The sequence below is a fragment of the Equus asinus genome, chromosome 19 (genome assembly GCF_041296235.1).
Source record: "Equus asinus isolate D_3611 breed Donkey chromosome 19, EquAss-T2T_v2, whole genome shotgun sequence".
Taxonomy (NCBI): Eukaryota; Metazoa; Chordata; class Mammalia; order Perissodactyla; family Equidae; genus Equus; species Equus asinus.
The window spans coordinates 16,358,756-16,384,919 of NC_091808.1; the positions used below are offsets into that span (position 1 = coordinate 16,358,756).

General features: G+C 41.3%; 1 long non-coding RNA gene across 1 annotated transcript; it reads left to right on the top strand.

Moving 5' to 3' along the window:
- The first annotated feature begins 19,389 nt into the window (after positions 1 to 19,389).
- LOC106832473 (uncharacterized) lies at positions 19,390 to 25,780 on the top strand. The gene is made up of 4 exons (XR_006515849.2): positions 19,390 to 19,607; positions 19,884 to 20,017; positions 22,100 to 23,415; positions 23,828 to 25,780. It is a non-coding gene; the product is annotated as an uncharacterized lncRNA (long non-coding RNA).
- The last annotated feature ends 384 nt before the right edge of the window (positions 25,781 to 26,164 follow it).

Below are 26,164 nucleotides of genomic sequence, written 5' to 3' on the forward strand. Positions count from 1 at the left end.
AACGTACAGGAGATAGAATTGACAAGACAGAAAAACGAAGGAGGGTGAAGAAAGGAAGAGAGAAGAGAAAAGAGGAGAATATAAAAGCGTTCCCAGGTTTCTGACTTGGGAGACTGGTTGGTGAATGTCCTTCCAACAGAAACTAAGTTTTCAGAAGAAGATGATGAATACAGTTGGGCTACATCTAGTTGGAGATGTGTAATGGATACAATAGTTGCAAGTTCAGGATTGCCATCAGGGCTGGGAATGTAGATGTCACCAGGGACCAGGGGTAACTGAAGCCATGTTTATCAATGGGTCAGTCAAAGGGAATGTATAATATGAAAAGAGGAGTGGGAAGGATAGAGCGCTGGGTATCACCAACAATTTAAAAGTCCAATAGAAAAAGAAGAAGCAAAAAGAATACAAAAATAGAGAGACCAGACATGGAAGGGTGCAATGAAGATGTCTGCCTCACCAGGAAGAGTAGATTCTCTTCTTTATGATCATTTGCAATTCTCTTTGGAAAAACAGCGTCATCCCCTCCCTGCTCTAACTCCTCCGACTAAAGCTGCAGATTGGGAGTGGGGATAAGAAAAGGCTTTACACTTGAGTTAACTTATGTGTATGGTGTAAGATAATGGTCTACTTTCCTTCTTTTGCATGTGGCTGTCCAGTTTTCCCAACACCATTTATGAAGAGACTTTCCTTTCTCCATAATATCTTCTTGGCTCCTTTGTGGAAAATTAGCTGTCCATAGATGTCTGGGCTCTTGATTCTGTTTCATCGGTCTGTGTGTCTGTTTTTCTGCCAGTACCGTGCTGTTTTGATTACTATAGCTTTGTAGTATGTTTTGAAATTTACCTTAATAAAAAAAGAAAAGAAAAGGCTTTGCAAAAAATATGCGAAAAGACTACAGCTTCAATACAACAGCCAGCTCTGGTACTTTAACGTAATTTCCATTGTTTCTGTGCTCTTATGTGTTGCTCGCTTCTGAATTCTTGGCTGTCTTCCAGACAACTGAGGTCACAAATACATGAGACACTCCAGTGGCACATTCAAATTTTTACAAATAATCAGCTGGACTTAAGAAAACTCTGCTCAATTTCCCCTTAGAACCAGGAAATTCTCCTTACAGGGCCCATAGGAACCTTCTTCCCTACTAACCTGGATCTACAGCTTTAAAAAAGGAATGAGGGGCCAGCCCGGTGGCACAGCGGTTAAGTGTGCACGTTCCGCTTTGGCAGCCTGAGGTTCGCCGGTCCAGATCCCAGGTGCGGACATGGCACCGCTTGACAAGCCATGCTGTGGCAGGCATCCCATGTATAAAGTAGAGGAAGATGGGCACGGATGTTAGCTCAGGGCCAGTCTTCCTCAGCAAAAAGAGGAGGATTGGCAGCAGTTAGCTCCGGGCTAATCTTCCTCAAAAGAAAAAACAAAAAAAGGAATGAATATTTACGTCTGAGCCACCTTGATAGATCATAAATGGAGAAATTTATGTGTTGGCCACTTAGCACTGGGGAAGGACTAGGATTTGAATCCAACGTCGACTCTGTCACTTAGTAGCTATTTGGCCATAAGCTACTCTCTGAGCCTTAGTTTTCTTAGCTGTCAAATGGACACAATGATCCTTATCTCATAACATTGTGTGAAGATGAAATGAGAGCATCAATGTGTGCGGAGCCCTTGCTTTTATGAGAAAAGAATAGAACGATTATGTAATTGACTTTCTTTCTTTCTTTTTATTTTATTATAGTGAAATACATATAAGATTTACCATTTTTAAGTGTACAATTCAGTTGCATTAATTACATGCACAATGTCGTGCAACCATCACCACTATCTATTTCCAAAACTTTTTTATCACCCCAAATAAAAACTCTGTACCCATTCAGCACTTAACCCCCATTCTGCCCAACCCCAGGCCCTGGTCATCTCTAATCTACTTTCTGAGCCTATGAATTTGCCTATTTAGATATTTCATGTAAGTGGAATATACATATTTGTCCTTTTGTGTCTGGCTTATTTCACTTAGCATAATGTTTTCAAGGTTTATCCATGTTGTAACATGTATCAGAACTTCATTCCTTTTTTGGCTGAATAATATTCCATCATAAGCATGTACTGCATTTTGTTGATCCATTTCTCTACTGATGGACACCTGGGTTGCTTCCATCCCTTTGGTGATTGTGAATGACGCTGCAATGAAGATCGGTACACAATTATCTGTTTGAGTCCTTGCTTTCAATTCTTTTGAGTATATACCTAGGAGTGGAATTGCTGGGTCATATGGTAACTCTATGTTAAGCTCTTTTGAGGAACCAGCAGACTGTTTCCATAGTAACTACACCTTTACATTTCCACCAGCAACGTACAAGGGTTCAATTTCTCTGTATTCTCACCAACACTTGCTATTTTTCATATTTTTTATTACAGCCACCCTAGTAGGTGAGAAGTGGTATCTTATTGTGGTTTAATCGGTGTTCAATTATTTCTGTCAATGAAAGAAAACAGTTTAGTGAATCAAATCTAACCAATAGTCCAAAGATCATCTCTATGTAGTTTTGCAATATTTGGGTATTATTTGAAAGACTCTGTGCCACACAAACCAAGGGTGATCATCTGGTTTTAAAAATACATTTAAGATAATAAAGCATCACGTACATTTCCGGCTCAAAAGAGACTGGAAGCTCGTTGCTAGCTGGGTTGCTAGCTCACTCCTTAACGGTGACTCATATAGCTAATTAATCTATGGTGTCCCCAGACTGATTCACAATGGCATGTCAAGAAAGGCTGGGTGCTGTTCTAAGGTTGTTGTCTTTCTGGTGTGTGACTTCCTCAATGCATAAAGATAATTAATTGTTTTGTTTCAGGAGACTTAATGGCTTTGATCATTGAGTTGATAAGAAATAACAGCAGTATTAATAATAATAGGCAATAATGGACAGAGGAAGTGATGCTGAACCTGAATCTCTAAGAGGCATAAAAATCACAAATATCAGACTACTCACCATTAGACTTATAAGCATTTACTGCAATATAGTCAACTGGCCTTATGCGATGCTCTTGAGCTTACAAGCACCTAGAAAGGAAGGATCTCCTCCATTTTAGCTCATTTAATACTCAAAAGACCTCAATAGTAGGTATTATTAATGTTGTTATTTTACATATGAGAACACCGGCTCGGAGAAATTAAGTAACTTGCCCAAATGATTGAGCCAAGATCAAGTCCGACTTCTGAGCTGCTTTCCTGAAGATGACAATGTGAGCTGAGTGGAGAAGGTGCTCTCAAGAGTGGCTGTATTGGTTTCCGGGGGCTGCAGTAACAAAGTTCCACCAACTGGGTGGCTTAAAGAACGGCAGTTCATCATGTCACAGTTCTGGCAGCTGGAAGTCTGACATCAAGATGTCTGCGGTGTTGGGTTCCCCTGAGGGCTGCGAGGGAGAATCTGTTCTGCGTCTTCTCTCTCCTAACTTCCAGGAGCCTTAGGCGTTCCGTGGCTTACAGATGGTGGTCTTCTCCCTACATCTTCACATTGTCTTCCTTCTATGTGTGTCTGTCTCTGTGTCCCCAGATCCCCTTTTTATGAGGACATATTGGATTAGGGCCCACCCTAGTCATCTCATTTTAACTTGATTACCTCTGTAAAGATCCTAACTCCCAATAAAGTTGCATTCTGGGATACCGGAGGTTGGGGCTTGAACACAGCTTATTTTGGGGAATTTGGAGGAGGCGGTACACAACTCCAGCCATGACAGTGACTTAATATTGAGTTGTTTATACCTCCAAATGGGCTTGCCTTCCTGTCTTCACATAACTTTACAATGTCAGAAGGACCTTAGAAGTTCAGAAAAAACAAAAAATGTGTAAGTTTCTAACTGGGAGCCCGCTCAGTATTCCCGAAGCTACTTAAAAATCCTGCCACATACTCTGGGACATCTGTCATTACAATCTCTTCAAGTTTCGAACTCTTAAGAAGTTTGGTTCACAGTGCCTGTGGGCCTGCTAAACTTTTAGCATTGGTTCAAAAGGAAAGTCCTCTTTATTTTCAAATGCTTCAAGGTTTATTTTTGAAATAAAGTTTCCGTTTCCTATAGAATTCACAAAGTTCAGTGTATCTGGAAAAGAATGCCTTAGGTTTCAGAAATATATTTTGGGATGCAGACCTTCATTTACAAGAAGAAAAAAGGTTTGATGTTTCCATTTTTGCTTTGTAAGAACATAGGCCTACCGTGTACTGCAATTTTTTTTTTTTTTTTAAGATTTTATTTTTTCCTTTTTTTCTCCCCAAAGCCCCCCGGTACATAGTTGTGTATTCTTCGTTGTGGGTTCCTCTAGTTGTGGCATGTGGGATGCTGCCTCAGCGTGGTCTGACGAGCAGTGCCATGTCCGCGCCCAGGATTCGAACCGACGAAACACTGGGCCGCCTGCAGCGGAGCGCACGAACTTAACCACTCGGCCACGGGGCCAGCCCCCGTGTACTGCAATTTTTATGGGTTTTTCTGTTTGTTTTTTAAGATGCTGCTAGATCTTTGATTTTTCACTGTGAAGATCTCTAGACAGACCTGAGGGCTGAGGACGTGGGAGAGAATGACTGCTGGAAGAATGAGGAACGAAATGATTGAAGGATGGTGGATGTTGCACTGGGCTTGCCACATCCCTCCCCCTATTCCTTCAGGGCTGAAGGATTTATTTCCTCAGCTGCTGCGAATGTTGGGTGGCAGCCAACAGCCCTCAGCTGTCAGCCCTCTTTAGGAATTGCCTAGACTGAGTCAACCCACCACGCCCAAGGGCATGATCTCCTCCAGGAGCAGCCTGCATCCAGTGATTGGTCCGCAAGGATGTAATCAAGCCAGCTTTTGGCCCCAACTTAAGAAGACTCCGAAGAGCCTTCTCAGCTTCAGGATTCTCTGTGGGATGACGTCTTGTTGCATCTGGGCTGCAGTCTATCTTCTCCCTCTGGATAATTTCATCCCCTCGCCCTCACCCCAGTTGTTGATCTTGAGAACATTCCCTAAAAAACTTATTGTGTGATAATTTCAGTGTATACTGCTGGGGAACGCAACCTGTTACAGGACCCCAAATACTCCCAGAGAAAGAGCCAGCTGTGGGGATACAAATGGAGCAGGATTCTAGGCCGTGGCTATAGGGAGACTACAGGGAAGACTGCGTGGAAAGCAGTTTCCAGAGTAATTGTTTCATCCAGCAACTCGAGAAACAGTCCTGGAACCCAAATGGAAAAAAACATTCCTTCAAAAAGCCTAAGGGGAACTCAACAGCAATAACCCAAAGGAAAGAATGAAGAGCAGGTGATCTAGTGCACACCCATGGGTCAGCATCTAAAAGAAAAAGCCTACCGGTAAAAATGGAGACAGGACGGCAATAAATGTCAAAAAGAATTGCTTAGCAGTTCAAAGCTGAGACAAGCCAACAGGGCAGCTTGAAAATCCCCTGTACTTGTAATTCAGCTCGGCTAAGACCTTGACATTTTCTCACAGTGTTATAAGATGTCGTCTTGCACTCGAACCAGTTGCTTGACTGCAGTGAACAGGACTAATTAAGAACGCGGCTGGAGAAGCCCAGGCAGTGAGAAGTGGCCAGCGTTCAGGGGCCTGGTCTGAAGGAGAGATGGTGTTTCTTTGTACCCTTAGTGACAGCAAAACCAACCAGAGGGGATGACTGGAAGAGCTGTGTGTGTGTGTATCTGTATGTGCTCACCTGAGCATGAGTGTATATGTCTGCGTGTGCCTGTGTCTCTATGTGCACACCTGTGCGCACACGTGTGTGTGGTATATGTCTTTTGTCTTGGGATAGGTTGGGATAGAGTATACCCTGTTTTGTCATTGCCTTAGCTTGGGTTTTCCCAAAAGCAGAGCCAGAATTTGAGCGCACGTAGTTTAACTGGGATGTGATCCCTGGAAGCAGGAGTGAGAGCAGACAGAGACAGGAAAGGAGGAAATGCCAATGAAAGGGTGCCTTATTCATCACTTCTGTGGGATAAAGGGGTTCAGTTCTGCTGGGACCTCCTGAGAACTGTTCTGAATGCCTCCCAGAATTGTCCGCCCAAAGGTCAGGCATCAGGAGTATGTACTCACAGCTCTTCTCCTTTCTGGCCTGAGTGTCACCCCTGTGGGCATTGACTCACCCACCATTCCAGGCTGTGCTTCCAGGTTGGCGGAGCAGCCTGCCAGCTTGGGAGAGGGCTCCAGGGTTGAAAATGGAATAACACAAGCTATGTGGATAGTCTGAGCTTACACAGAACTCTCCATCTCAGCTCTGGCTGACGTCAGAGGGGGTGGGGGGCTGTGAAATAGGCTACCACAGACCTCCACTCCGGTCACCAACTGTCAAGGGCCCCGGGAAAAGTAGTTGCATGTTTTAAAAGGGTATATCTTGGTAAATCATTGCCGAGCATTCATAATGCAAGTTAAAATATTAATAAAGATGTTTTATACTGAGTTCCTTTGAGTAATAAGCCATGAGGCTTGCTGGATTTTAAACAAAGAAAGTGGATGCTTTATATTTTGGGAGTTTGAAGAGGTCAATAAATAATAGCACTTCTTTTTTACCCTGTGCAGTTCTGAGGCAAGTGAGATATAAAGGCACAGGAGACTAACAGACGGAGGTGAAAGTGGCAGCTGATGAGAAAAGATGGATTTATACTTGCAACCCAAAGCACAGGGCTGGCTAACGTTCTGGGCCTGCACCACAGTCTGAATTAGGGGACCAAGCTTCTGAGCAGAAGCACTGATCTGGGGTCACTGCTTTGCACTGGTCTAGCAGAGAGGAAGAGAATGAATCTCTGATGGTTGCAGCCTCCCAGATTTTAATTAGATTAATTTTACCCAATCAAGGAACATGCACCATTAACTGTGAGATCCTCACCACCCGCCAATCAGATAACTGGCTTCTAACGCAGGCACGTTATTCTGACCCTCCGTAAGGAACGATGAGCAAGGTGAAAGATTTCTCCTAACAATTGTAAAAAGTAAAAGAAGTCAGAGGAGCAGTGCACACTCCAGGTTCCTCCTGGAGTTCTTAATGTTGGTAGCATTCCATCTGATGTTCGACAAAGGCCTCTCCATGCCTTCATTCTGTCGTGAGTAAAGTCATTATTCTTACTTGGAGGTTTGTTGTAAGCATTTAACAAAATAATGTAAGTAAAATGAATAACGTACTGCCTCGCAGGTGTTCAGTAAATGGCAGTGATTACCTTTGTCATCTAAGGAGAGAATTTAAAAATACCATAAAGGGACTGGCCGGGTGGCGCAGCAGTTAAGTTTGTGCGTTACACTTCAGCGGCCAGTTCAGATCCCAGGTGCGGACCTACACACCACTTATCAAGCCATGCTGTAGCAGGCATTCCACCTATAAAGTAGAGGAAGATGGGCATGGATGTTAGCTTAGAGCCAATCTTCCTCAGCAAAAAGAAAAAGAAAAAAAAGGTGGTGGATGTTAGCTTAGGGCTACTTTTCCTCAAAACAAACAAACAAACCACGGAAAGAGACTTGGTTTGAAAATAGGAGTTTCCCAAGGATTATCTTTGAATAGCTAATTAACCTTGAAAATCCCCAGGCATTTCTGGGCAAGAGTGGGTGGAATTACAAGCCCATAAAGAAAAGCTTTTGGCAGGCCTGCAGATTAGCAAGGAAAATTACTCAAATCTTGTCCCCTCTGCTTCCATCATCTCTGAGCACACTTGCTCTGCATGGGTTCAGTTCCTTCAATGAGGCCCAGCACCTTCACTCAGTCCTAAGAGAAGAGACGGGGGAAAAAGCACAATATTTGGCACATAAATACACATTGAAGGAGCGAAGGAATCAGTGAAATAACGAACTGATGGCTAAATGAATTACGTCAATAAGAAGGAGTACAAACATTCTTTTTGCCCCGTGGAAATGGCCAGAGACAACAGGCGACCTTGGAGGACACCCATCTGAAAGCAGTCAAATCGGCTGCCAACAGCTTTTTTCTACATCCACGTGTCTCCTACTAAAAGGCAAGAGGAAAGAAAAGAGCATGGAGAGGAAGGGTGTTGTGGGTATCTGATGGTTGCCTCTTCTACATCCATTATCCCATCTCCTGCCATGAGGGTACAGCAGGGATCAATCTCATCACTGGGAAGGTGGGGAGGTGGCTGATTAAGACGTGCTCCCTTCCATTGGCCACAGAGATTAGTTCAGGGATGGTCAAGCTACACAATTTTGGTCAAAGAGATCGTGCATCCCAAGGCTGGTGAAGGCGCTAGTTACCCCAGAAAGTATGATATGAGGATGTGAGGTCTTAGAACGCCGCCGCCATTTTGCCACCCGGAGCTGCTGAGATGGGGTGGAGGGTTGGTGAGATGTCTGCAGAACCAAAAGATGATATCCTTCTTCGTGAGACTGTTGGAAGTGTGGACTCAAACTTTGTCTGAACGCTGTCTTGTGGTTTTTAATTATGTAAGCCAATAAATCCCCTTTATTGTCTAAATTAGTTAGAGATGTTTTTCTGTCTCTTGCAAAAAGTCCTAATTAATGCAAAGGACCTTCTTCCTTCCATGCCAGATGGAGTGTTGCTAATGTGCTGACTCTGATATAAAATTCAACTGAAGTCAGTGTCTGAGAGTACCATAAATGTGGGTTCTGATCTTGAAAAAGAGCCTCTAAAACATTTCAAAAGACCTCGATCAGGATAGACAGTTACCAGAGGCAGAAATTCTATTCTAACTGGTTTTCTAGAAAATCCTACAGAAATTTTCAAATTTGAATGGTTCATTACTTCATAAACACTGCTGAACTAATCACTGGAAAAACGGATATAAAGTATTTGTAACTACCACATATGGTATTTCCCAGTCTTTTACATTACATCAAAATCTGGAGATATTTAGATTTGGCTGAGAAATTTTTAAAAATGTACATTTCAAACAACGATGTTTAATTCTTGAAATCCAAAAGGAGACTCCGTAAGTGACCAGAAAGAAAGTCTTTGTTCCCATAAAAAAGATTGTAAGTGAAAAGCTATAGAAGAAAATAACTTCCAGCTTGGAGGATTAAACAGCGCAAGCATGAATATTAGGAGAAAAATAAAAACCAGACATGTTTTCTTAAGAAAGTATATCAAAAAGTCCCTACCATGAAGATGCAGAATCTAAAAACATCATATTGAAAAATTGGTGGAAAGATAACTAAACCAAAGAGGTTTTTTGGTTTGTTTGATTTTATTTGATTCGGCCATTAAGTCCATATCTGATTATGGTCAAACCACCGAGGTTTGCCATGCATGAGGGAAATAATAAAATCATAACCCATCTGCAACAAATTTATATTATTTCTCACTGTAGTTTAGTCAGATAACTTAGATTTGGCTCATAATTTTCTTCCAAGAAGAGAGCCTTTGAAGTTGACTAAGATTTTCAAAAATACAGGAAGTTAAATTACAAGAAATAAAAAATTAAGAGCTATTTCTTGGCTGTATGTACCATGAAATATGTATTTTAAAGCTGTAAGTGTGGCCCCATCCTTTGTCAACGTGTTATGGAGTGGTGTTAAAAGTTTCTCTGCTCAGGGTTTGTGGGTTCGGATCCCGGGGACGGACATGGCACCACTTGGCAAGCCATGCTGTGGCAGGGGTCCCACATATAAAGTAGAGGAAGATGGGCACAGATGTTAGCTTAGGGCCAGTCTTCCTCAGCAAAAAGAGGAGGATTGGTGGCAGATGTTAGCTCAGGGCTAATCTTCCTAAAAAAAAAAAAAGGTTCTTTCATCCAGAAATAGAGATAATTTACCTACAAGTTTGGAAGTGGTAAGGTTAGTACTAGAAGAGGTAGAGTTGTAAACTGGTTTTCAACTCTGATGTACTTTTTCTCTTTGGTGTATAATTGATATATAACATTATATAGTTTCAAATATACAACATAATGATTTGATATTTGTATGTACCGCGAAAGGATCACCACAGTAAATCTAGTTGCCATCCATCACCATACAATTACAAAATTTTTTTTCACTTTGACATACTTGGAATATTGTTTTGCTGCTTAGTACTGAATTTAAGTTTACCTAGAGCAATTGCCATTTTTTTTTTAAGATTTTATTTTTTTCCTTTTTCTCCCAAAGCCCCCCTGTACATAGTTGTGTATCTTTAGTTGTGGGTCCTTCTAGTTGTGCTGTGTGGGATGCCCCTCCGTGTGGCTTGATGAGCGGCGCCATGTCCGTGCCCAGGATTCAAACTGGCAAAACCCTGGGCCGCCGAAGCAGAGCGCGCAAACTTAACCACTCGGCCACAGAGCCGGCCCCGGAGAGATTGCCATTTGAATAACATCGGTGACTTATCCTAGATTGAAGCAGCAGCAAATACATCTGAAGCATTCTTGGGTTAAGGAAATGTTGCTTCTTCATTTTTATTTTTATGTTTGGTTGGAATTGTTCTGTTTTCAGCCTACCAAAGTATGCTCCTTCCAATACCCCACAATTTGTAGGAGTGTTATGTTTTGAGAAGGTGCACAAATTTCATGGGGAACCAGGAGCTTTGGGAAATGTGGGGAGACTTACAATTCCTACTGCTTTGGGGGTTCTGATTCTTTCTAAGGGATCGAGATGGTCTGCAAGGGGGATCTTATAAAGAAGGAAAGGGCAGACTGGCCTGGACTCCTCGGCCCAATTTCAGGGCTTAGATTATTGAGAGCTGGTTGCTGCAGAATGCATGGCTTACCCTGGCAAGGAAGCTGTGCTTTTGCGGAACTGTGGCTGAACATATCAACCTAAACCGGAGACATTCACAGAAGAAAAAAACTCAGAAAATGTGAGATCCATCAGTGGACCTATCCGATTGTCCAATTCTGTTGACAAGATGTTTGGAAGCAGGACTGGCCTGGCTGGACTGTGTGACCCGTTGGTGTTCTTGGGAGAGGCCCCCAAGAGAGAAGGCAGATTTCCAGCACATCAGGGCAAGTAGGACACCAGCGATTAACTTGGTTATTAAAGGAACACGTGATCTTATTTGAACTTTGAACATGATACAGCAGGTCGTACTAATTACAATAATATAATACTATGATCTCAGCAGGTGCCGGATGTTCTTCACCTATCATTATGCTAGATCTATAAATGGCCAACGGGTATCTTTGCCTCAGTGTGGCTGTCCCCTCTGTATTCATGACCAGAGTACAATGGAAGTCAGTTAACCTTTAACTACATATAGACTTGGTCCAAGTTACACATCTTACATTTGTTTTTTTCTAACTCTAATAAAGACTTGATATATATTTTCTTTATATTATTACTTATATCTTAATGTTTGTCCTTAATGTTCCAATATTGTAACTAAATAAGTTATGTTTGAAGTTTTTGATCAGATAAAACAAACTTTAAAAATAAAACAGTTCATGTCCTACTTCTTTAAATTAGCCTATTTAACCTTTCTTATCCATTTATATAGGAATTCTCCTTCTTGGATAGAAGCTTCTAGAAATTTCTCTCTGCAATATAAAACTCTATATGAATTTAAAAAATAAGTAGTATTAATGTATTTTTAATCACAATGAGTTAAAAATATGAAGAAAAGATACATTAAACTGTATTTATGTGATATATTAATAGGATAAGCCTATATAACTAATTTATCTAGCAACATAATTATTAACTTAAAAATTAGTTTATTTAATAGTTGTAATCAGTTTTATCTCTGATCTCCTATATCTGTTATTCTATTAGTTCTTATATTGCTAATACTTTCCAGCATTTGGAGTAAATTTTTGAAACTTATAAATATCCTTTCTCAAATTATTACATTTAATTAATATTTCAGGTAAAATTGTTTCACACAATTTTTGTTTCCCCTCAGTTTTATACATTTCGTGAAAATGATGCCTTACCTGATAACATTAGATGATCAGGGTAACAAATTGTATTTTTAATGATAATTGGGCTTGTTCGTTATAATTTGGAGTTTTTTGTCATAATTTAAGACTTTTTTTCCTGATTCCTTCTGAAAATCAAAATATTATTTTTCTTGAAAGGATTAAGTCACAAATTTGATTTCAGAAGAGCTGAATTCCTGCAATGATAGCAATACAACTGTTAGAACTCACACAACGTCATTAATATTTCATTTCCAACTGATAAAAATTGTAACCAATTTATCCAAGAGGCTTTATAACTGAGTTCTTCTTGTTTTTTACAAAGAAAATTAACATCAGGTTAGCAGGATATTTAGACAGGTAATAAAAAGGCACAAGTCCCTCAGCAGAATAGCGGTCATATTTAGCACTTTTTGAGCCAAGCTGGAGATAGGAATGGGTGAGTGAAAAAGAAATCTGAAGGAGAGGCAAGATGAAAAAGTGAAATACTCTGCTGAGTGCCTGGAAACTTCGCTTTCTCGACAGATCGGACTTGGGCCCCATACACCCAATTAGAACTTCAGTTGAGCTGACGGAGAAAAGAGACGCCTCTCTCACTCAGCAAATGTTTATTGTGTGCCCAGCATGCACCAGGCACTCTGCAGTATCTTGGCAGTACAGCTTGTGAGCAAAACAAAAATACTATCTTTGTGACCTTAAGGCCCAGGAGGGGACTTTATCACATGAGTATATAAAGGATAAGGACAGAAAGTTAAGGATATGTTTAGTCTGGAGGGTTAGAGGAAGCTGCCCAAAGGAGATTACTTTTTAAGATGAGATGAAACGGAGACAACTTTCCAAGCAGAGGGAGAAAGCAGAAAACCAAGCAGGCGGAAGTTTCTTTGCCAGCATCAGTATCTTCCATCCTATATTTCAGGCTTCCCCTTAAGGACCAGCCCTCCCCTTCTTTCTCCCTCTCCCCCTCCTTCCCTTTAGCTCCGCTGAAAAATGAAAGAGTAAGGCAGTTACATATACAAAATGAGTCATAACTTTTGGCTAGAAGAGAAAAAAGTTAAGAACCACTATGAACTCCATTCAACCTGAAAAAGTAAGACTGTTACATAAGGCTGCCAAGAAGAGTAGGACCCCATCTATCTACCACGCCAGAACAAATGAAGGCAAATGTCCCCAAATCCTTCCTGGAATGACTCCCATGGAGCCACTGCAGTGATTTTTTGATAGTTTCTCTGGTCCCCTTGTTTTCTTCCATTTCTTGAAATTAGGCCTGTGAAACTTGTTTCTGAGTGGCTTTGCTATTGGGAGAGTTCCCTGCTTAGTGGTGGGAAGTGCTCGATTGATGATTGATATTGATCTCTTACAGGGAGAGGTCTCCTATTTATACACAGTTTTTGTCTGGTTCTAAGGCAGCATTTGTTTTGATCAGAGACTTGCTCTTTTCTTCAATAACCACCTTCGGAGGCTTTTTGGCGCTTGTGCTTGAATGAGATGTGGATTATAAATTGTCCAACCAACCTAAGAAGCAAAGAGACTGCAGAGATACAAAGATGAAGGCATCAAGCCCCATTCCAAGCAAACTGAACCTTCAGAAGACAGGCTTTTTTTGGCTTTTGACTCTGTTTGTTCAAGTCTGTCTTTGTTTTGATCTGCTGGGGGACAGAAGGCAAGTCCGGTAAAGATGTCATTTAAGGGGCTGCCCTGAAATTGCTGTGAAAACTAAAATGATACCTAATGTGAAAACCTGTTATATAGATAAAAATCAATGTGCTAGATTTGAAATTTACTACTTCACTTGGTGCCATAGAAATCATCTAGAAAAGACCAGGGGAGATTATATGTGCATAATATATCTTAGAGATATATATATGTATTATATATATATATATATATTATATATATATACAGACAGCACCAGAAGGTGAGAGGATGGAGCAAAACGACTAGGCAGTTTCCACCCCACTGTACACAGGGTCGCTAGGAGTTGGAATCAACTCGACAGCACTAACAACAAATAAATATTATATGTTATATATATAAAATTAACTATGACCCAGCGTATTTAATAATAGAGGTAACTCCCAAGAGAAGGATAATTCTGTACACTTGGGATCTCTCCCTCTTTTTCTAAGTTTTCCTAAGCAAAAAACCTAAATTGCTTTACTAAAAGGAGAAGATCAATGATGAAAATACTATTTACATACTTTAGAAGAGGTAGTGATTTAAGATATGAGAAGTTAATATTAAACCTCAAAGGGATAGTTAAAAGACTAGATCAGGAGATATACGCCCCATGTGATACTTTGTGTTTTTGGGACTAGAGCAAACTTTAAGCCTGATCAATATCAGCAATAAATTAATATAGTCTTGGAAAACAAGAGTGAACTCGATGGAGCAGAAAAGTTGGAGAGTTACTGAGAGAGAGCCCTAGGGGTCAGCACTATGAATTAATCACCACAGGAAAACAAAGCTTAGTGTTGGGAGCAGTTCCAGAGGAGCATCCAGCTGAGAGCCAATGGAATGAAGGAGCAGCGTATACAGAGGGCGATGAATTGGAAAGATGTCGGAGGGGTAGTTGGGTTATTTGGAGAGCTGAGGGATTTGCCCACCGATAAAGCCTTGAGTGTGGAACTGATGCCGGAGAGCAAGATCTGGGGGATTATACATCCCCATGGGCACTGGAAGTTTCCATGCTCAGAGGAGAGGCTACAGGTAGACTCCTCCCGTCAACCTGGCTTCTCCTATCCATCTCCCTAGAACATTAAATATAACCGACAGGGGGCCAGAAAATTTCAATACAAAGACCAAAAAGAAACCAAGTATTTAGGGAGAAACACTACCGTAAAAAGCCACCAAATTCAACAAGCAAAAAAACAAACGTCTGAGGAAATATAGTTAATTAGATAGGCAAAAGATTTTATGATAAGTTAACATCCTCAGAAAACTTTGAGAGGATATCACGGAAAAGAAATAGCTACACATCTTGGAAATTTTAAATGTAATAGACACATATTAATAGAAGAATTGAATAGACAAAAATAAAAAGGGAGTTCTTACCTATGAGAGAATGGAAATCCAATTTGCAACAGACTTGAAATGCTATGGAGTCCTTGTATTCAAGGATATGGTACATTTTCTCCCTTTATTTACATCTTGTATATCTTTCAGTTAAAATTTGTGGTTTTCTTCTAAAAGTGAGCTTTCCAAAGAAAACCATTGTCTCACAAAAGAAGGCTTAAGTCCATTAATCCACTATTGAACATTAGAAAATTATATTAACATTGCGGGGGAGAAAAGGAGAAGGAGAAAAAGAAAAAAACAGCAGTGTTAGCAGCAGCAACTGCTAAACTGTGCCCATGGTTATTCTGGGGACAAGAGAATAATTTATAATATAAATTTTTTTCATATTGTGGGTTATTATTGAAGATATTGGCATTGGCTTTCAAACATTTTGACCACAACCCACAGAAAGAAATGTGTGCAACCCAGTGCATATATACACATATGTATGTACGAACAAAGGTTTCAGAGAACAGCACTTAACCCATGGATTATGAACTCTCATTTTATTTTTTAAAAAACTTGTCTTTCATTTAAATGCACTTCCTAAGCCCGATGCATATAGCTCCCAGTCTGAAAAGTGTGGTATTAAGAAACCTTATAGAAAGCTACCTGTCTATACCCTCCGAAATACTCAGCTCCTCATCCCACATAGGGCAAGTTCTGGCTCCCTGGCTTCTGTCAGGTGTCTGGGACTCCTATGCAAACAAGTCTGGTGCATTCTCCTATGATCTCTCCATGTCCCTTTCCTCTTAGAGGACAGACACTCTAGTTTCACTCTTTGTGCCTATGGGACTTTCAGTTATACTTGGCTTTTTATAAATCTTCAAAGACCATATACCGTAACAACATTCATGTGTGATGGGAGGGAGCTGGTCGCTGGATCTCACTCCTCTGCGTTGGGGCAGTGAGCTGACCTGAACGTTGTCAAGTCTGCCCCTTAGCACAGGGCAGGTTTCTCTCTCCCTCCTAATTTGCCCTCTCTGTAACCCCTCTACGTATGTGCTGCTAGAAAGAGGGGGTAAAGTGACACAACCCTAACACAGGCTAACTGCTAGTTTGTCACCTAGGTATGGGCAGGTGAATGGGACTGTTTATTTGTCCCAACAAGTGCATACATGCATACCTTGGTCATGCCCAGAGAAGATAATGTGGAGGGAAAAAAACACGCAAAGTCGGTGTGGGTGGATGGAATGAGACGTCGTCTAAGGAGGTGGTTTCACCTCAACACTCAAGGAGATATTTTGCTGATATCCTTATTAGAATTAGTGAAAAGCTAGACCCCTCAAACCTCTATGTGTTGCCTAATTCTTCAAGACAAGGCAGTGATGACCCGGGCTGGAGTGGCCTCCCAGGGGTCCATTTGCATGAAGGGCCGGGAACCTCCTGGGAAAGAGCCTCTTCTAAGGGAAAAGGGAGCCTTGCCCAAGAGGCTTGACGCAGGAGCAAAGTCTTTGACCCTGGAGTGGAGGGAGGATGCTCCCCGGAATAGCGCCAAGTGTCTGTTCACATCTGGGTCTGGCACAGTTTCCACGGAGACCATCAATCTCGGAGAGACAGGGAGGAAGCAGTGGGCCAGAGAGGGGCTGTAGGGAAAATCCATGACAGGTATTTCAGGAAAACTTCCACGAGCCCAAGGAGCGACACAGAGCCAGGCAATTCTAATGTTAAACCCCACATTCCACGTATTCCAAATCTCCCCCTGGGCAGTCAGCTTCTGAAAACGTTTCATTGCACCAATAATTCAAGTTAAGGTGTCCATCTCACTAAAATAATTAAGCTTGAAAATAAACTACAAATGAAGTCGCAATTCATAAATATGCTCATTCTTTCTTTGGGGCAGCTTGGCCTTTAGCTGTGACTGACATACTGCCAGCCCCCAGTTTTGCTCCTGGTGTATGAGCAATAATGGAACAGTCATGCGTAGCTTAACAACAGGGTACGTGCTGAGAAATGTGTCATTAGGAGATTTTGTAGTTGTGCAAACATCATGAAGTGTACTTACACAAACCTAGATGGTATAGACTACTATGCACCTAGCTAAATGGTGCAAATCTTAGGAGACCATCGTCGTTGACCGAAACGTCGTTACACAACACATGACAGTAATTACAACAACAGTGATATTACATTTTTAGACATTGCCTTTTATCTCAGTGTGCAAGCCATCACCGACTCATTAGTCGTCAGAACACTTCTTTGAGGTTACCTCAAAGGGTAATTTGATTATCCTTTTTATGGACTGAGAAGCTGCAACAAAATTACAGTGACATGCCCAAGGTCATACAACAAATTAGAGACAAGATCTAAGACTCTTAAATCTTTCTTTCATGCTGGCAGGTATCCCTCCTCCTACTAATTAATATTAGGGACATTCAGGTCCCAGAGCATATTTTATTAGGCTAGCATTTATATACCTTAATAAACATTTTGGGTTTTTTTGGTAAGACAATGGGTTCATTAGGATTAAAATTTAAACAGCGTATTTCTTCTTCTTCAATATGGATATATCATGTGCTGTTTTTAACATGTCCTTACATTCTATCCTCAAGTTTGTTTCATTTTTAATTTGGCACAGAACCTGAGTAACTAATGATATTAGCATAGATAGCTAGGAGTAGGAGGAGAGACAAAGAGGCAGCTTGAAGTTTAAAAAAAAATTTATTTATTGAGGGTCAGCCCTACAGCCTAGTGGTTAAGTTTGGCACACTCTGCTTCCACGGCCCAGGTTCAGTTCACGGGCCCAGACCTACACCACCCATTGGCAGCCATGCTGTGGCAGCAACCCACATACAAAACAGAGGAAGTCTGGCACAAATGTTAGCACAGGGTGAATCTTCCTCAAGCCAAAAGAGGAAGATTGGCAATGGATATTAGCTCAGGGTGAATCTTCCTCAGCAAAAAAAAAAAAAAAAAATTATTTAAGGGGCTTTGGGCTGGGCTACAGGAGCAATGGCTTCCTCCTTGAGCAAGAATCTCTGCTTCTCCCTTCTTCTCTTCCTCCTAGTCTCAGAGGGATCCTATGAACTGCTGGCTTCTTTAACGTGTTTTGTTTCAAGAGAAGTGAGGTATGGAGGGAAGAGCTCAGCTGGGCAAGTCACTTAAGTCCTTGGGGCCTCAGTGTCTCCAGCTGTAAGACAACAAGGCTGGTGAGATGTTGTTAGGGGTCCCTCCAAGTTCAGCCAACCCGAGATTCCACTCCCTTCTGTCTCTTCTTGACATTTGCTTCTATCTCATGCTTTGACAGAAAGGCGTATTTTATACATGTCAGTAAAGACTCTTTGCCTGTATATTTATCTGAATGTTCCATGAAACTGAACCTTTGTCTAGTGGCCCATGATTTATTTTATTTTCACTTGTTTCTCTCTCTTTGTCTCCATTTCTTGTGGAATTCCAATAGCCTGAGAGTCCAACAGTCTGCAAGACTCTTCTCAGATGTCTAAATTGTACCTTGATTGTACTAAATATTTTCAAGTAGGACTCTTTAGATGAAACAACAGCGATTTCAAAAGAGCCAGGGTTATCATCATGGATTTTGCCATGTTCCAGGCTCGGTTTCCCGCCAAGGGTATTTTTACAAATGCCACAACCGAATTTCCTTCTTTTGGATTAGGATTAATTGCCTCACTCACATAAGCGCTTTCTGGTGATTCTCTAACAGCACCACAATAATGCATTTTTTTTCCCAAAAGAGAATTATAGAAAGCAATATCCTCCTAGGTACTCTGTGATACAAAATGATGAACTGCTCAACCAAAATCTCCTGCATCTGGATACTTCTGGGAGCAGATCTTATCTAGATTGCTCTAAATAATTTGTCTGGGATACAAAAATATTCCACCTAGGCTAATTACTCCAAACTACTATGCCCTACTTCCTCACCAAGTGGGCTAACATTCTGCATTCCTTTCAGCGAACTTCTGAAGGATTATTGTGAAACTACAGATTTTTGTGTGAAAACCTGCATGGAACACATTTAGTTAATATTCTAAATCCACCTAACACGGTACGTTCGTTGTGTAAACAGAATTAATGTTAAAACAATGTTTGCTTCAGTAAACATTAATTATTATTATTATTTTTTTTTTGAGGAAGATCAGCCCTGAGATAACATCTGCTGCCAATCCTTCTCTTTTTGCTGAGGAAGCCTGCCTCTGAGCTAACATCCGTGCCCATCTTCCTCTACTTTATATGTGGGATGCCTACCACAGCACGGCTTTTTGCCAAGCCATGCCACGTCTGCACCCGGGATCCGAACCGGTGAACCCTGGGCCGCAGGAAGCAGAACGTGTGCACTTAACCGTTGTGCCACCAGGCTGGCCCCAAACATTAATTACTTTATATTTCTTATTAAATTGTAATAACCATGGAGATCATTCCTTATTAATTCTGCATGGTTTTTTTTTTCATTCTGGCATATCTACAATTAACTTTAAATCTGTAAAGAGTAATACTCTTGCTGAATTTTGCAAGGGACCTAATTGTTGAAGAATCAGTAAAATATATTAACCAGGTTTGTTTTTCATGTAAGCCAGAGGCCAGAGCTGAAGGGCATAGGCCCTCTCTCTTGAGTCTATTTTGGGATCACATTACCTGGCGTGGAGAGCCGACCAGCTCTCATGAAGCATCACAGCTGTCGAATTGCCCCCAGCCGCACTACGGGACAGTTCAGATTAGACAATGAAAAAGAATCGCATGTCCAGTCTACAGGATGGAGAAACTTGCCAGCAAGTGAGTACTTGTTTATGGAAGGCAGTGCCCTCTTGGATCAGACAAACCTGTTCTTTGTTCACAAGTGCCAAGACCCACGCGTGCAGGTCGAGTTACTTCCTGGGAGCGAAAGATCACAGCAGCGTTACATTTTAAAAATTGCATTCCTAAATCAGAAGGAAACACAGTGCAGCCTTCAGACACTGTCCTAGATTCCTTCTCTCCCTGATTTCCATTGCATGTGGCTGTACAAGGGGAAAGTAACGGAGTCCTTCTTCTCTTTTGTTTTTCTTTTAGGACAAATGAAGTCGAGGGAGGTTCTGGCAGCCGGATGAGGCGGGCAGGCGCACTGCAGGAGAGCTTCCATAACGTTCCATAAAAGCAAACCCCAGCCAAATGGCTCTGACGACAAGATTAACTACACAAACCAGGTGGGACTTGTTTTTCTGAGCATGACAGAGCAGGCTGGAATTTCACTTCAGTTTACTAACCCATTGTTAATGCTGGTTTATTTCATAGAAAGTGGCACCTTCCAATCTTTAACAGTTTACCTTTTTTTTAAAGTAGTTTCAAATGAATTTATGTTATTCTCACAGATGCTTTTTCCTTCTAAAGAAAAGCATCTGAGGTTATAAATATTATACATGCGAAATAGAGATTGTTGTGAACCAATTTAGAGAGATGCAAAGAAGAAAATAAAAATTGCCTCTACCGTTCTCACTCAGAAATAACCACCACTGAACCTTGGATTTTTTTTCTAATTCATTCTAATTTATTTTGTCCCTCAGGTTTGCTACATTTTAGCTTTAAAACACTCCTTTGAAGTAAGTAGATCAGGAATTATGGCAGTTATGCTGATGAGGAAACTGAGGCCCAATGAAATTCTATGACTACCCAGAAATCCATGGAAAACTAGCATCAGACCCCAAGCTGGCCCCACGGAGCCACACAAGGACCCTCCCAGCTTCTCTCCTCACGGGCGGCTTAACCGTTCTGTTGCCTCTGTGACCAGCGCGATGCTTCTCGAATGTCAGGAGGGATTTCTTTTCTCCATGATTGCAAGGACTGTCACGCCTCCTTAATTCACAGATTCTCTACTCGCAAATTTGCCTACCCGCTAAAATTTATTGTAACCCCCAAATCAATATTCCATGCTTGTGCTACTTGTGGACATGCAGAGAGCGGCCAAAAATTTGAGTCGCCCTTTGCACGCATTCCCAACTGAGGTCAAACCAGGTGTCGCTTTACCTTCTTGTTTCAGCTGTCAGACTGGAAACTCGTGTCCTTTTAGTGGTCTATGTAGTGCCTCATCTTTTGCATTTTTGTTGGTGATTTTGCTGTTTAAAATGGCCCCCAGGTGTAGCGCTGAAGAGCTATCTAGTGTTCCGAAGCACAGAGAAGATAGATGTTAAGTATGCTTTCTTCAGGCATGGGTTAAAGTGCTGTTGGCTGTGAGTTCATACTGCTGGACTGATGAAAATGTTATCAGTGGGCCAGCCCTGGTGGCTAGTGGTCAAGTTCCACACACTCTGCTTCAGTGGCTGGGGCCCAGTTCCAGGTGTGGAGCTATACCGCTTGTCTGTCAGTGGCCGTGCTGTGTTGGCAGCTTACATACAAAAAGAGGAAGACTGGCAGTGGATGTTAGCTCAGGACGAATCTTCCTCAGCAAAAAAAAAAAAAAAAAAAAGAAGAAGAAGAAGAAGAAAAAAAGAAAAATTTCTTCCCAGAGACTCCTAGGAACATAACCATGTATTACTCATAGGAGCAAATACAATATCACCTAATTCAAAGTTTGTAGTGAACATAGCTACCACGAATAAGTAGACTCGACTGTATCATTATTGTGGCTGTTGTTGTTATTGCCTGATAATAAGTGGTGTGGCCTCTGGGAGAATTCCAGCTTACTTTTTAGACTTATACAGCAAGATCTGACCTTAGATTACACTTCTTTCTGCCGCGGATGCTGGGGAGCTGCCATAGCACCCCTGGCACCCTCGAGGGCACTGCTAGCAATTAGTCACCATTCCAAACCCTCACACCTGTTAACTGAAGCTCGGCTGTCTCACGTCTGGTTCTCTGGGAACCAGAGAGAGTCTGTTTACAAGTTAGGGCAGGCTTGCTCCTGGTTTTGCTTTGAGAGTATTAATGTCAAGGTCCTGGGGGCCTGGCCATCAATCCTACTGTTATCATTGCTCTTTCGGGAGATCCAGGGTCACTACACAAGGAGAACCCTGCTGTCCTCCTTTGACACGCTAGAGTCCCTTAGGCAGACATACAGACTAGACCTCAATGCCTAACAGTGTTCTTTGAGAGACAGATGACTCGCTGCTAAGGAAAAATACAGGTAACTCATACGCAAGTCTTAAATTTCAGTACATTGAGAGCAAATAAATCAGAACATATATGGCTTTGCTAACCCTTTAAAGAAACCTGGGTTTCAAGTGGAAAAACTCACTCAATAAAATGTCTAATGAAAGGAGGAGAATATTCAGAGTGTTTTTTTTTTCTTTCAGGAAATATGAGAGCTTATTTTCTCTGAGAAATTCCAATGGGACTGATGACAAGCATCTCACTTAAAATGGAGTAATTCAACTGGTGACAAATAGATGTTTTGTTTCTATTGCATGTGGATTGCAGTTTCTTGATAAGGACAGTCATGTTGCCAACCAAAATAACCATCACTAGTGAAAGATCATTTCTAACTCAATTAACCTAAAAAAAACAAGAGCAAACTAATTTGGACACGAAGAAATTATAGTCCTCTTGATACGTATGTTATGAAGGTAATTATTTATCCTTAGAAATAGTCACCTTTATGATAACCGTCAGTACTAAAATAACCAAATTCCTGCCACAAAATCCAAAAGATGTGAAAACCAGCAGTTGCAGGAAATCAAATTATTCTAGTTGATAGACTCTAACTACCACTCTGATAAAGCCAAGAAAATATAGTTCAAACAAGGAAATCGTAAGAGTAGTCAACACATATGGATATCAATCTCTCTTTTAAACCCAGTAGACTGGCAAAAAGTCAAGATTTGAAAACATGCACTGCTGGTACGGCTCTGAGAAATGAGGCTTCTCATACATTGCTGGTGGGAGTACAATAGAGAAAGTTGGCAATATCTAACAAAAATACGGTTGCATCTGCTATCTGCTCCAGAAATCTCAGTTCTGGGAATGTGTTGCACGTGTGTGCCAGCACACATAGGAAATGACATATGGTCAGAGTTAATCACGGCAGCAATGCTTGAGAGAGCAAAGACTGGGGTGAGCCCATGCATCGAATGAGGGAATGGTTGAACAAATGATGGTACCTCTGCACAATAAGACACTATGCGGCTGTAAACAGTGCCATGCTACAACGTGGATGGACCTTGAAAGTACTATGTTACGTGAAAGAAGCGAGCCACAAAGCAAGCCACAAAATGTATGATTCCATTTGTATGAAATGTCCGAATAGGCAAATCTGTAGAGACAGAAAGTAGGTTAGTGGTTGCCTTGGGCAAGGGGGTGGGGTAGGAAGGTTGGCAGATGATGGCTAAGGGGTACAGGGTTTCTTTGCGGGGTAATAAATGTCATAAAATTGATTCTGATGATGGATGCACAACTCTGTGACTATATTAAGAGCTACTGAATTGTATACTTCAAATGGGTGAATTGTATGGTATGTGAATTATATCTCAATAAGCTGTTTTTTATTATTATTGTTATTATTTTTTTAAGGATTGGCACCTGGGCTAACAAATGTTGCCAATCTTTTGTTTTTGTTTGTTTTGCTTTATTTCCCAACCCCCACCCGGTACATAGTTGTATATCTTAGTTGCAGGTCCTTCTAGTTGTGGATGTGGGACGCCGCCTCAACGTGGCGTGATGAGCAGTTCCATGCTCGCACCCAGGATCCGAACCCTGGACCACCACAGCGGAGCACACAAACTTAACCACTTGGCCATGGAGCCAGCCCCTCAATAAGCTGTTTAAAAAAAAGAGCAAGGATGCTCTCTTTATACTGATATGGAAAGATCTCCAAGATATAGTAAATAAAAGAGCAAAGTGCAGAGTAGTCAACCTACTAGGCAATATTTTGAGTAGGAAAGGGGGAAAATAGAAATGTGGCCCTTTGGCGCTGGCCCCATAGCCAAGTGTTTAAGTTCGCATGCTCCACTTTGGCAGCCCAGGGTTTTGCCAGTTCGGATCCTGGGCGCAGACATAGCACTGGTCATCAAGCCATGCTGAGGCAGCATCCCACATGCCACAACTAGAATGACCCACAACTAAAAATATACAACCATGTACCAGGGGGATTTGGGGAGAAAAAGGAAAAATAAAGTAAAAAAAAAGGGTCCTTTTTGCTTGTATATAAAGACACACTGACAGATTACACATGGGGAAGGGGCAGTGGGAAGATAGAGATGGAGCCAAAATGTCCATGCATTTGTCATTGAACTTCTGGGCTATGGATATTAATTTAATATGATCTATTTAGCCAACATACATACTCGGCACTATATTTTAATCTTAGGATGATATTTTAAATTATGCAGATACATAACACATTCTTTTTCCTAGGCAGCTGGCTTTATCAAACTACCCTGATAGTGTGTCTGTCTGCCCTAATTGAAAATCTGTTAGCACTTCGGCTCAGCAAAGTGGTGGTAAAAGTCATGACCAGAAATGTGCAAAGAGACGTGCCAAGAATGAATGAATTGATGAACCGGACTCATGAGCACGTGTTCCCTGAGCTCCAAAGATACTGGTCCTCAGCCTCCATTATGATTCCTGGGCATGTGTGTCAGGAGCCCTCACAGCAGCACAGCGGCTATCCCTGGCACCTACAGATTGTCACCCACGTGTATGCTGATGTGACAGGAAGGGACATGAGGGCAAGTGGATCAGGAAATGGTCTCACCTGCAGACCGCACTTTGAAGAAGAAATAGCTGTTGAGTTAGGCTTCCTGCCGCACTTACAAAAATGTTATAATTCAGGGATTTCAAAAATTGATACCATCTCAGCTCTTTCAACCAATTCGAATCCATCTCCACCATAGAGATAGTTGAAAACCTGGCACTGTGCACTGTCATGTCTAACAGCTGGTGGGAGGCATGCCATTGCCTCAGACACACCAGTTACGGAGAGCAGTCCCATAATTAGCACGGCACAGTTGTTCTTGAATCACGTCCTGGGCTTTCTTTTTTGGTGTGTGTGTCTCTAGATGTTCCATTGGATTCTCTGTCTTCAAAAACTCTAACTCCAAATGGCAAAGCATGTGATTCCTCTTAGGTCACAACTCAGTAAATTGTCCAGTTACTCCACTATATTAGGGTCAGAGAAAAACAAATCCGAAAGAAATGACTCTAACAAAAACAGTGGAAAATTCTGTTAAATTGGTGGTGAAGGACTCGTAGGAAATGAATTCTTTGGTAGGACAAATTGTTGATAGTAATAACACCCTTGGGGCCGGCCGGTGGCACAACGGTTAAGTTTGCACGTTCTGCTTCGGTGGCCCAGGGTTCACCGGTTCAGATCCTGGGTGCTGACATGGCACCACTTGTGAAACCATGCTGTGGCAGGCATCCCACATATAAAGTAGAGGAGGATGGGCACGGATGTTAGCTCAGGGCCAGTCTTCCTCAGCAAAAAAGGGGAGGATTGGCAGATGTTAGCTCAGGTCTAATCTTCCTCAAAAAAAAGAGTGGGTTGATAGACATAGACATCAAGTAAATCAGAAGACAGCCTTGAGAAGAAGCCACCATTTCAAATACAAACAGTCTTAATACAAAACTGAATTTCCCTTTCTATTCCTCTTCCTCAAAATGGGTAGTCATGCATAGTGTAAATTAAACACTAGACATGGCACACTGGTGACAGATTTCTTGTCATTATTTCTAAAGAGTGGCTTCAATAAATCAATTTACTTGTATTCTGATATACAACTAAGATAACTGACAGCTGGGCAATTATTAAAATAAAAACAATCAAATACAAATACGAGAGTTTTTTTCGGAATTTTTTCTTCATGTGTGCATAATGCAACACAGTTTCTTAATGTCGTAAATTTTCTAGTTGCATATTAAGACCTTAGTACTTTGAATTCTAGACTATTAGCATTCCTTTGGAAAGAACTAATTGTTTTCTTGGGCAAAAGAAAATAGAGTTTTTCCAAAGATAATTTTTTTTAATAAAAATAGCCCCCATTCTGTCTCCTTGGTTCATGTACTTATTCTGCATTACCCTCCTGAGTTCTAGAAAAATTAGTTTTTAAAAGAAAGAATAGACTTTAAAATGAAAGAATTTTTTTATGGCTTAAGGGAGAAATTTACTAAAATTAAAATTAATTTTGGAGTGCCTGTGATTTAAATGGAGCAAGAATACATATCTAATTATTTATGTTTGGTCTACAAAACAACAATGCCACATTTTTCCTTGGAATGAAATAAGAATTTGTCAGTTCATAATGCACCAATGGATCATTCATTTACTCAGCGTCTGTTGAGCACCTACTCTCTGTCTGGCCCTGGGGATGAAGGGGTGAGCCAAACTCTTCCGATGTGCTCCGTCTTCTTAAGGAGGCCATCCG